Source organism: Haematobia irritans, chromosome 4, assembly GCF_050003625.1.
Source record: "Haematobia irritans isolate KBUSLIRL chromosome 4, ASM5000362v1, whole genome shotgun sequence".
NCBI classification, from domain to species: domain Eukaryota; kingdom Metazoa; phylum Arthropoda; class Insecta; order Diptera; family Muscidae; genus Haematobia; species Haematobia irritans.
The window spans coordinates 27,834,747-27,847,781 of record NC_134400.1 but is presented as its reverse complement, the minus strand read 5'-3'; the positions used below and the strand labels follow the sequence as shown (position 1 = coordinate 27,847,781).

At 30.0% G+C, this 13,035-nt stretch overlaps 1 long non-coding RNA gene across 1 annotated transcript; it reads left to right on the top strand.

The window, feature by feature from the left end:
• Positions 1–7,086: 7,086 nt before the first annotated feature.
• On the top strand, positions 7,087–7,491 carry LOC142237097 (uncharacterized). Its single transcript, XR_012722339.1, has 3 exons — positions 7,087–7,146; positions 7,206–7,329; positions 7,392–7,491. It is a non-coding gene; the product is annotated as an uncharacterized LOC142237097 (long non-coding RNA).
• Positions 7,492–13,035: the final 5,544 nt, after the last annotated feature.

Sequence of the window (13,035 nt, the reverse complement as noted above, 5' to 3'; positions counted from 1 at the left end):
AAATTTTATTTATATAGTACATTTTGTCAAAATTTACTTTCTATAGAAAATTTAGTGAAAATTTTATTTCTATTGAAAATTTTGTCAAATTTTTTTTCTATAGAAAATATAGTTAACATTTTATTTCTATAGAAAATTTTTATTTATATAGAAAATTTTATCAAAATTTTATTTATATAGAAAATTTTATCAAAATTTTATTTTTGTTGCAAAATTGGCTAAAAGTTTGTTTCTATAGAAAATTTTGTCAAAATTTTATTGCTATAGAAAATTTTGTCAAAATTTTATTTCTGTAGAAAATTTTGTCAAAATTTTATTTCTATAGAAAATTTAGTCAAAATTTTATTTCTATAGAAAATTTAGTCAAAATTTTATTTCTATAGAAAATTTTGTCAAAATTTTATTTCTATAGAAACTTTTGTCAAAATTTTATTTCTATAGAAAATTTAGTCAAAATTTTATTTCTTTAGAAAATTTTGACAAAATTTTATTTATATAGAAAAATTTGCCAAAATTTTATTTATATAGAAAATTTTGTCAAAATTTTATTTATATAGAAAAATTTGCCAAAATTTTATTTATATAGAAAATTTTGTCAAAATTTTATTTCTGTAGCAAAATTGGTTAAAAGTTTGCTTCTATAGAAAATTTTGTCACAATTTTATTTCTATAGAAAATTTTGTCAAAATTTTATTGCTATAGAAAATTTTGTCAAGGTTAATTTTATGGAAAATTTGGTCAAAATTTTATTGCTATAGAAACTTTTGTCAAAATTTTAACCATATAGAAAATTTTGTCAAAAGTTTATTTCTATAGAAACTTTTGTCAAAATTTTATTTCTATAGAAAATTTTGTCAAAATTTTATTTCTATAGAAAATTTTGTCAAAATTTTATTTATATAGAAAAATTTGCCAAAATTTTATTTATATAGAAAATTTTGTCAAAATGTTATTTCTGTTGCAAAATTGGTTAAAAGTTTGTTTCTATAGAAAATTTTGTCACAATTTTAATTCTATAGAAAATTTTGTCAAAATTTTATTGCTATAGAAAATTTTGTCAAAATTTTATTTTTATAGAAACTTTTGTCAAAATTTTATTTATATAGAAAATTTTGTCAAAATTTTATTTCTATAGAAAATTTTGTCAAAATTTTATTTCTATAGAACATTTTGTCAAAATTTTATTTCTATAGAAAATTTTGTCAAAATTTTATTTCTATAGAAAATTTTGTCAAAATTTTATTTCTATAGAAAATTTTGTCAAAATTTTATTTATATAAAAAAATTTTATTTATACAGAAAATTTTGAAAATTTTGTTAAAATTTTATTTCTATAGAAAATTTTGTCAAAATTTTATTTCTATAGAAAATTTTGTCAAAATTTAAGTTCTTTAGAAAATTTTGTCAAAATTTTATTTATATAGACAAATTTGCCAAAATTTTATTTATATAGAAAATTTTGTCAAAATTTTATTTCTGTAGCAAAATTGGTTAAAAGTTTGTTTCTATAGAAAATTTTTTCACAATTTTATTTATATAGAAAATTTTGTCAAAATTTTATTGCTATAGAAAATTTTGTCAAGGTTAATTTTATGGAAAATTTGGTCAAAATTTTATTGCTATAGAAACTTTTGTCAAAATTTTAACCATATATAAAATTTTGTCAAAAGTTTATTTCTATAGAAACTGTTGTCACAATTTTATTTCTATAGAAAATTTTGTCAAAATTTTATTTCTATAGAAAATTTAGTCAAAATTTTATTTCTTTAGAACATTTTGTCAAAATTTTATTTCTAAAGAAAATTTTGTCAAAATTTTATATCTATAGAAAATTTTGTCAAAATTTTATTTCTATAGAAAATTTTGTCAAAATTTTTTTATTTATGTAGAAAATTTTGCCAAAATTTTATTTATATAGTACATTTTGTCAAAATTTACTTTCTATAGAAAATTTAGTGAAAATTTTGTTTCTATTGAAAATTTTGTCAAATTTTTTTTCTATAGAAAATATAGTTAAAATTTTATTTCTATAGAAAATTTTTATTTATATAGAAAATTTTATCAAAATTTTATTTATATAGAAAATTTTATTTCTGTTGCCAAATTGGCTAAAAGTTTGTTTCTATAGAAAATTTTGACAAAATTTTATTGCTATAGAAAATTTTGTCAAAATTTTATTTCTATTGAAAATTTTGTCAAAATTTTATTTCTATAGAAAATTTTGTCAAAATTTTATATCTATAGAAAATTTTGTCAAAATTTTATTCCTATAGAAAATTTTGTCAATATTTTTTTATTTATGTAGAAAATTTTGCCAATATTGTATTTATATAGTAAATTTTGTCAAAATTTACTTTTTATAGAAAATTTAGTGAAAATTTTATTTCTATAGAAAATTTAGTTAAAATTTTATTGCTATAGAAAATTTAGTTAAAATTTTATTGCTATAGAAACTTTTGTCAAAATTTTATTTCTATAGAAACTTTTGTCAAAATTTTATTTCTATAGAAAATTTAGTCAAAATTTTATTTCTATAGAAAATTTAGTCAAAATTTTATTTCTATAGAAAATTTTGTCAAAAGTTTATTTCTATAGAAACGTTTGTCAAAATTTTATTTCTATAGAAAATTTTGTCGAAATTTTATTTCTATAGAAAATTTAGTCAAAATTTTATTTCTATATTTATGTAGAAAATTTTGCCAAAATTTTATTTATATAGAAAATTTTGTCAAAATTTTATTTCTGTAGCAAACTTGGTAAACATTTTATTTCCATAGAAAATTTTGTAAAAAGTGTATTTCTATAGAAAATTTTGTCACAATTTTAATTCTTTAGAAAATTTTGTCAAAATTTTATCTCTATAGAAAATTTTGTCAAAATTTTATTTGTGTAGAAAATTTTGTCAAAGTTTTATTTCTGTAGAAAATTTTGTCCAAGTTTTATTTCTATAGAAAATTTTCTCAAAAATTTATTTCTCTACATAAAAAAGTGTTCAAAATTTTATTTCTATAGAAAATATTGTCAACATTTTATTTCTAAATAAACTTTTGTCAACATTTTATTTGTATAGAAAATTTTCCCAAAATTTTATTTCTATAAATAATTGAATTATTTGGAAAACTCACTCTAACTTCCAAAAAAAAATAGCTTGAATATGAGATCGTATATCGAGATAGCGTCTTATGATCAACTTGTGCAAAGTTTACAGGGTGACTTATATGTAATCCAACAAATTAATAAATTTAGATATATTCGAATTGGCTACCTTTGGCATGAATTATTGGCCTTAAAACAGTGGAAAAAAGCAATCAAATGCTGCAATAAAGTGACTCTGCCGTATTTGGGCTCATTTTCGGCGAAGCACCGATAATAATGAGACGATCGATAATTCCGCTTTGAAACTTCTTTTAATTCCTTTAAAATGTCACATATCTTAAATATATATTCAACTGATATAGAATTGATATCACCTTTCACACACACTCACATAGAAAAGTAAGTAAGTGGGACATGAATCCATGCACGTCTGCTTTCTGTCAAGTGCATACATTCCAATTTAAATACACGTCCACTCATACGGATATACGGAAATACCCACAAGGAGTAGAGTGAACGCACGTATCTTCCGCTTTAACCCAATAAGCCATTTGCCTGAGTATAGTTTCTGGTTTCAATGAACGTGAGATAACAACTATGGAATCGCAAAAAAATAACACACAGAACAGAATGGAACAAACTACTCAACTGACAGTTATAAAAGTAGTGATAGCAAAGTATTTAAAATTTTAAATAAATAGTGGAAGTAAATTAAATAAAACATTTAAATCTTAAAGTTTGTAAGAATTCAGTCCTGGAAATAGTTCCCTTACGTTGTGGTATATTGTGGTATACATCATTTTTCTGGTGGTGGAAATATCGTACCGAGGCTATCAATCTTTTGTCCATCGTATGGAGTAAACCTAATCGATGGTACTTCGACAAAAGAATGGTCGTTAAGGTGCTGGAAACTGTGTAAAAACTAAAGCATGCTTGGTTCCAAAGATTTTGTATTTACTCTATTGATGTTAGTATTGATTCTGAGCCAAAGTAGCCCAGAAATGAAGAAAGGACACATTTAAGACACAATTCCCTTTTAAATTTGAATTTGACGTGCCTGCATGCAAACAATGGGTCGTGTGTTCAATCCCAGTTTCGATTGCGCCAACTGATATTGCAAGGTCGTCATGTGATCCATCGTGAGATTGAAACCATCTTAAGCATTTGTTGGACCAGCATACATTCAATATTGCTTAAAAATTTGACCGTCAAAACATAATCCAAAAAAATCTAATGAAAATTTTAGCAAAAATCTACCCAATTTAAAAACTATTATTTTGAAAAAAATTTCTATCAAACTTCTATTTCTAGTTTTTTGTAAAATTTTTCTAAGCATGTCCGTCCGTCTGTTGAAATCACGCTAACTTCCGAACGAAACACGCAATCGACTTGAAACTTCGAAAAATTAGTTGATACTTATGTAGGTCGGAAGGTATTGCAAATGGGTCATATCGGTTCACTTTTACGTATAGCCCCCATATAAATGGACCCCCAGATTTGGTTTGCGGAGCCTCTAAGAGAAGCAAATTTTATCCAATCCGGCTGAAATTTGGTACATGGTATAAGTATATGGTCTCTAACAACCATGCACAAATTGGTCCATATCGGTCCATAATTATATATAGCCCCCATATAAAGCGAACCTCAGATTTGGCTTGCAGAGCCTCTAAGAGAAACAAATTTCATTTGAACCGGATTAAATTTGGTACATGGTGTAAGTATATGGTCTATAACAACTGTGCAAAAATTGGTCCATATCGGTCCATAATTATATATAGCCCCCATATAAACCGATCCCCCGATTTGGCTTGCGGTGCCTCTAAGAGAAGCAAATTTCATCCGATCCGGCTGAAATTGGGTACATGGTATAAATATATGGTCTATAACAACTGTGCAAAAATTGGTCCACAGCGGTCCATAATTACATATAGCCCCCATATAAACCCATCCCCCGATTTGGCTTGCGGTGCCTCTAAGATAAGCAAATTTCATCCGATCCGGTTGAAATTGGGTACATGGTATAAATATATGGTATATAACAACTGTGCAAAAATTGGTCCACATCGATCCATAATTATATATAGCCCCCATATAAACCGATCCCGCGATTTGGTTTTGGAGCCTCTTGGAGGAGCAAATTTCATACGAGTCAGTTGAAATTTGGTACATTGTGCTAGTATACGGCCGTTAACATCCATGCCTAACTAGGTTCATATCGGTCTATAGTTATATATAGCCCCCAGATAAATCGATCCCCAATCACACAAAAATTAGTCCATATCAAGTTTATAATTCTACACCCAGAAAAAAGTGCCTTCGAAACTAAAGGAAAAAATTTTCATCAATATAGTTTATCCATTTTATTTCCATTAAGGTAAATTTTTGTGAGAAATAATAAAATTTACTCGTTTCAGTAAAAAAACCTAAACTGTAAGCAGTTAGGAATAGTTCATTAACTAGAATAAGGCATGGAATTTTACTCATACAATTTTCTTCGCTGGGTATAAGAATTTACTACTGAACAAGAAAATTTTATTCACCGATAACAAAGCATTCGTAAAAATAAACAAATACCGAACTAAAACCAAGTTTCCTCAAAATTAGTAAAATTTCTTATAAAATGATAATTGCGACTTCCTTTATAATAGAAAGTTTTTCATACATACGAACAACACTTGACATAAACAAGTATATACGGCCGTAAGTTCGGCCAGGCCGAATCTTATGTACCCTCCACCATGGATTGCGTAGAAACTTCTACGAAAGACTGTCATCCACAAATTTCAACCCACATGGTTGTTAAATATCATATACTACCACCACGTACCAAATTTCAACCAGATCGGATGAATTTTGCTTCTCCAAAAGGCACCGGAGGTCAAATCTGGGGATCGGTTTATATGGGAGCTATATATTATTATGGACTGAGAGGAACCAATTCCTGCATGGTTGTTGGATACCCTATACTAACATTACGTACCAAGTTTCAACCGAATGGGAAGAATTTTGCTCTTCCAAGGTGCTCCGGAGGTCAACTCTGGGGATCGGTTTATATGGCGCCTATATATAATTATGGACCGATATCGACCAATTTTTGCATGAGTGTTTGAGGCCATATATTAACATCACGTACCAAATTTCAACTGAATCTGATGAATTTTGGTCTTCCAAAAGGCTCCGGAGGTCAAATCTGGTGATCGGTTTATATGGGGGCTATATATAATTATGGACCGATATGGACCAATTTTTGCATGGTTGTTAGAGACCATATACTAACGCCATGTACCAAATTTCAGCCGGATCGGATGAAAATTGTTGCTCTTAGAGGGTCTGCAAGCCAAATCGGGGGATCGGTTTATATGGGGGCTATATATAATTATAGACCGATATGGACCAATTTTTCCATGGTTGTTATAGACCGTATAATAACACCATGTACCAAATTTCAGCCGGATCGGATGAAATTTGCTTCTCTTAGAGGCCTCTCAAGCCAAATTTGGGGGTCCGTTTATATGGGGGCTATACGTAAAAGTGGACCGATATGGCCCATTTTCAATACCATCCGACCTACATCAATTACAACTATTTGTGCCAAGTTTCAAGTCGATAGCTTGTTTCGTTCGGAAGTTAGCGTGATTTCAACAGACGGACGGACGGACGGACGGACGGACGGACGGACATGCTCAGATCGACTCAGAATTTCACCACGACCCAGAATATATATACTTTATGGGGTCTTAGATCAATATTTCGATGTGTTACAAACGGAATGACAAAGTTAATATACCCCCCATCCTATGGTGCAGGGTATAAAAAATATTTTAGTTCATTCGTACTAAGAAGTATGCAATCTTTTCAAAACTTGAGGAAACACACTTGTTAGAATTTAGGAAATTGTCCTATATTTCTATTGTCTACCTGTAATCGATACCTGTCATCGTAATCGATGTGTTTGCGCGTGGGTGTAATCGATATGTTTGCGCGTGGGTTGTTTTTTTAGTTGGAATCGCGTTGTTGTGGTATACGGAGAGATTGTTAAAAAATAATATGGTAAAATAATATAATAAATAACAAATAAAATATATAAAATATTTATTATTTTAAATTAGTGAGAACAATTTTCGTTTTTTGAAAATAAATCTATCAATGTTCGTGATGGCGTATAAAGAAAGAAAACACCAGCAGAATAACAACCCTTTCATTTGTCTTCATTTTGGAATCTTCAATTATCAGGTAATATTCAGTGACGCTAACCTTTTGTAACAAAAATGGTTTATGATTTTTTATATTTGTAGGTATTGAAATTATAAAAGGAGGACAAAATCGTTAGGCAGCAACTTATTAAAAGTGAAAGGTACAAGAAGAAAAATGCGTTTTACAGTTGATGACATTACATGGAAATTGGAAATAATGGAATAATAAACTAGTATTTCAAGGCCAGTCGATGCTGTTGATTCTTAATAAATATATTTAATATATTAATAAAACGTGTATTTTATTGAAGAAAAAATTGCCTATATAAATAAATAAAATTGTATTTAAAAACGAAGGTAAGCAGTTCTAATTATGAAGTAAAAGTTTTATCACAAATGTGTAAGATTTGTCCAAATGAATGAAAAATTTTCAATAAAATCATTCCATATATGAATTCAAATCAGTTAAATTTTTTCATTCTGTAGTATAGTGGTACATAAATATAGGAAAATGTTAACTAATATATGGAGTGCCTTATACCTAATTTCTACGAAAATCACATAGTTCAAACAAATAAAAATGTCTTTGGCGCTATACGAAGTTCAACTTTCTTCACAATGAGTTCATTTTAACTTAAAGAAGGGGTCACTTTTTTCTGGGTGTATATCCCATATAAGCGACCCCCATATTTCAATTCTGGCTCTCTACGTACCGTGCAAAAGTCCATGCCGATTCGTAATTATTTGTAGACTTACCTATACATAACTTTTTTGTCTAATATATACCATGTATGGACTAACTCACAATTTAGAAAATTTAAGAAGTATTAAGATACCACAACCCAAGTAATTCGATTGTGGATGACAGTCTTCAGTAGAAGTTTCTACGCAATCCATACATATGTTTCGGCCTGGCCAAGCTTACGGCCGTATATACTTGTTTAGTTTAATATATAAAGGGTGATTTGTTAAGAGCTTGATAACTTTTTAAAAAAAAAAAACGCATAAAATTTGCAAAATCTCATCGGTTCTTTATTTGAAACGTTAGATTGGTCCATGACATTTACTTTTTGAAGATAATTTCATTTAAATGTTGACCGCGGCTGCGTCTTAGGTGGTCCATTCGGAAAGTCCAATTTTGGGCAACTTTTTCGAGCATTTCGGCCGGAATAGCCCGAATTTCTTCGGAAATGTTGTCTTCCAAAGCTGGAATAGTTGCTGGCTTATTTCTGTAGACTTTAGACTTGACGTAGCCCCACAAAAAATAGTCTAAAGGCGTCAAATCGCATGATCTTGGTGGCCAACTTACCGGTCCATTTCTTGAGATGAATTGTTCTCCGAAGTTTTCCCTCAAAATGGCCATAGAATCGCGAGCTGTGTGGCATGTAGCGCCATCTTGTTGAAACCACATGTCAACCAAGTTCAGTTCTTCCATTTTTGGCAACAAAAAGTTTGTTAGCATCGAACGATAGCGATCGCCATTCACCGTAACGTTGCGTCCAACAGCATCTTTGAAAAAATACGGTCCAATGATTCCACCAGCGTACAAACCACACCAAACAGTGCATTTTTCGGGATGCATGGGCAGTTCTTGAACGGCTTCTGGTTGTTCTTCACTCCAAATGCGGCAATTTTGCTTATTTACGTAGCCATTCAACCAGAAATGAGCCTCATCGCTGAACAAAATTTGTCGATAAAAAAGCGGATTTTCTGCCAACTTTTCTAGGGCCCATTCACTGAAAATTCGACGTTGTGGCAGATCGTAAGTCTATTCATGATGAAATGTCAAAGCATACTGAGCATCTTTCTCTTTGACACCATGTCTGAAATCCCACGTGATCTGTCAAATACTAATGCATGAAAATCCTAACCTCAAAAGAATCACCCTTTACCACGTAGGGACTACCTTGCAAATTAGAAGGCGGTGTTAGGAAGTTTCAAGATACCTTGCCATCGGCAAGTGTTACTGCAACCCAAGTAATTCGATTGTGGATGGCAGTCTGGCCGAACTTACGGCCGAATATATTTGTTTAAAACTCAATTAAGACTTTAATTGGACAATTTTTCGTTGAAATTTTTTTTTCTGTGTATGAACCCGAAAATGAACAACAAAAATTCGTCGCGCACGAATCACTTCCAAGTAAATTATAGCCATTTTTCGGAAAAACTGGACATGGACGTAGAATCGTACCAAACTTTAACAACGCATTTGTTCGCAACGCATTCGTCTTCCAAGAAATCAGGAAAACCAACTGCCGGAAACGGATCACTCTTCACTACGACGACAAGAAAACTTAGACTAAATCTATTTCGCAATTTTCTTCATTTTCTTTTTTTTTTTTTTGTTTGCAAAAATTTTGTCTGATATAGAAAAAAAATCATATATTCCCCCCTGTAGTATTGTGTTGTTATTTTATGGTATTACTACCTTTATAAAAGTTCACTAAAAGTGGGGGGAGACAAAAAGAACAAAACATTCGGTAGAATCATATGAACAAAAGAATACATATGTGTATGTGAAAGAGCATATGTGAATATTTCCCTTCACAATCATATGATATGCATTGATTACAATTTATAGAATTTATTTTGTTCATGGTGCTGGTGCTGTTGTTGTTTGCTAGTGCTGTCGATGTTGATATTGGTTTAACCCAAATAATTTTTGAGCCATATAAAAACGTTAAATAAACCTATAAACAACTGAAAATCAGTTTCACAGAAATCAATGGCAAACACACACACACACACACAACAAACTCACCACCACCATCATCACCACCCTTTGCTGGCATTCAAACAAACTAAACCGAAAATTTACCATACCGAATTGAAGTAAATCAAGCGAACAAATTCATCGAAACATTATCTGGTACATGCATATGTGTATGTATGCATATATGTGTGTGGTGTGTACAAGCATGAAGTTGAATTCTAGTGCCATTGCTGCCACCTATATAGATGCTTGCTTGCATATGATGAACATCCAAGCAATATTCAATCATGCACGTTCCACAGGCATAAATATAGACGGACAGACAGACAGACAGATTGCTGAATAGGGTTAATGCAAACCAAACTCCACTATACTCACACTCCCCTTCACCGCTCAACACCCTAAGCTGGAGCAAAAATCATATTCATAGTCATTTATCCCGTTAGGTACACACCAAATGAATGAAGGACAGACTGAATATACTCTACGACAACAAGACTATCTCTAGCCAGCCCATAGTACAATGCAAGCGAATAACATAAGCATAGCATTTATGCACCATGCAAAGAGTTTGTATATTTATGTTTATGTGTATGTTTGTCACATTCATACATGATTTTATATTTACATACGCATGTATGCAGTGCACCTATAACCATTTTCCCTAAAAAAAAAAATTCAACATCATCAACAAACAAGAGAGACAACAAAGGGCCTTGTATTTAATATAGGAGAGGGTTTAAGTTTCCATGAAAAAAAGGGGGAAGGGAAGGCAGCAGACATGTACACAAAAATCACAACAAACCCCCATATGAGGGAATAAAACTTTTATCTCCAAAAATCAATGTGAATCAGAAAAAGTTCATGAATTGGCATGAGAGCAAGTTTCAACACGTGTACTCTAACATTCTCATGGGCTAGAGAGAGAGAGAGTTCACATTACACACTCGCATACGCATAACTATATTTCATATTCGTTTATTTCCTTCGTCTCGTATCACTGTTAAAAGCTGCTTTTGATTATCCATTAAATGAAAAAAGCGATATTTTTATGCTGGTATAAAGAGTTTTTCTGTGTTTTTTTGTTTTTTTGTGATCCCATTCGAGATCCCATTGGAGTTTTGAGTGTAGGTGCATACGTATATACTGCGTAATATCTTATCATAGATGAGAGCCTATTTAAATTTTCCTTTATTGATTGTTTGGAAATCTTAGTGCTAAATGTTATAGATTTTATAAAATTACAATTTTTATAGATTTTCGAGATAATTGTAACATTGTAGAATATGTGGAGGTTTAGCTCCGTTCTAGAAACCGATAAGTTTTGATATTATTAAAATTTTGTACTGGAAGTCGTTCGTTTACTCCAAAAAGTCAGCAAAAGAGAGCCAGAGAGAAAGACAGATCAATTTTGACATTTGAGAAATAGATAAGCTGCAAGTTTTTGCTGCAGATTTTTCCACAGTAAATCTTGCAAGAGTTACCATATAATTTTTATACCCTCCACCCAGGGCTGCCAATAAAATTTCAAGAATAATCGTCACTTTTTTTCTGAAAAAATCGTCATAATCGTCACTTCCATTTTAAAAATCATAAAAAAATCTACAATGTTAATAATCCCAGCTAGCATTTTTGTCGTTTTTTAAGCACTTTCGAGTATTTTTCGAGTCTACTTGGCGATTAAAAAGGCAGAATATGAGCTCATTTTATGAACATAAAAGACTCTTTTGTCGGGAGAAAAACGTGACTACCCGCGACTCTTCTTTATAAATCATTTATGAGTCTTCTTCTATAATATTTTAGAGTCTTTTTCGACTCATATTTTAGTAGCATTAAAGTCTTTTTTGAATCGTTTTTTGATCAGTTTTAGTCTTAATATACCTCATCTGCGATTCTTTTCCGAGTCGTTTTTCAATTATGATTATAATCCCTTACGAGTCTTTAATTTATCACATATTACTCTATTTATGAGTCACTTATGAGTCATTTAATAGTCATATTTCTAATCGCAAATGACTCTTCTAAGTGCATTTTTGAGTCGGTTTTCTGAACCCTTTCCCTTTAATTAATAATACGTGTTTTTTTATTAATATAAATATTTGTATTATAATTATTTTAATTAAAATACTTAGTATTTAATAACAAAATTATAAATAACAATCATTTGTTAATATTTCTTTAAATAAAAAAAAAACAATTAATTTTAATAAAATTAAATAAAAAAATATATATACTTAATCACTTCTTTTCGTTTTTGTCAAACGATCCTTAGCATGAACAAAATGTTTTTGTAATACGACATTCATTTCCCTGTCTGTCGTTTCGTATTTAAGATGACATATATCTAAAAATATATAAGTGATTTTCTTGTAATAAAATTTAATTATTATTTGTATTATAAATATTTACTTACTTTTAATTAAAGTTATTATGAAAGATTTTTCAGCACTGGGCTTAGTGCTAGTCCCCTTCCAGCCATATAATGTAGCCAGTTCATCGGAATATACTTTCCGAACTGAATATCTTAAAAATTGTGCGTGTCCTTCTCCGCCTGTTTTTGCTGTAACCTCTTTCTAAAACATGTAAACAGTGTTAAGAAAAATTATAAATTATCAATTTTATTTGTTAGTTTGTTTCGTCGTCTTTCATACTTACAACTTGTTTCAGCTTTTCTTCATTTTCCTGTAGCAAATTCTCAAATTCATTTAAATCGTTTTTATTATTAAATGGAAGTTTCTGACAATATTTCTGACAATATTATAGAGATTGCCCCGTTAAAATTGTGATTTAAATAAAAAAACACTTGCAATAACTCTGTAAGATCATTATTTGATCACCAAAAGTACTCGAAGATGACTCCTTTAGACGATTTTAAATCGAACACATTTTATACCCATTAGCGCGAGTCATTTTCGTGCAATTTGTGGTCCCGTAACTGTTTAAGCAGTTTTTGATTACCAAAAGTACTCGAAGATGACTCCTCTAGACGGTTTTTGTTAGATTTTTGTTATTTTTTGTTGTATTTTATAACGA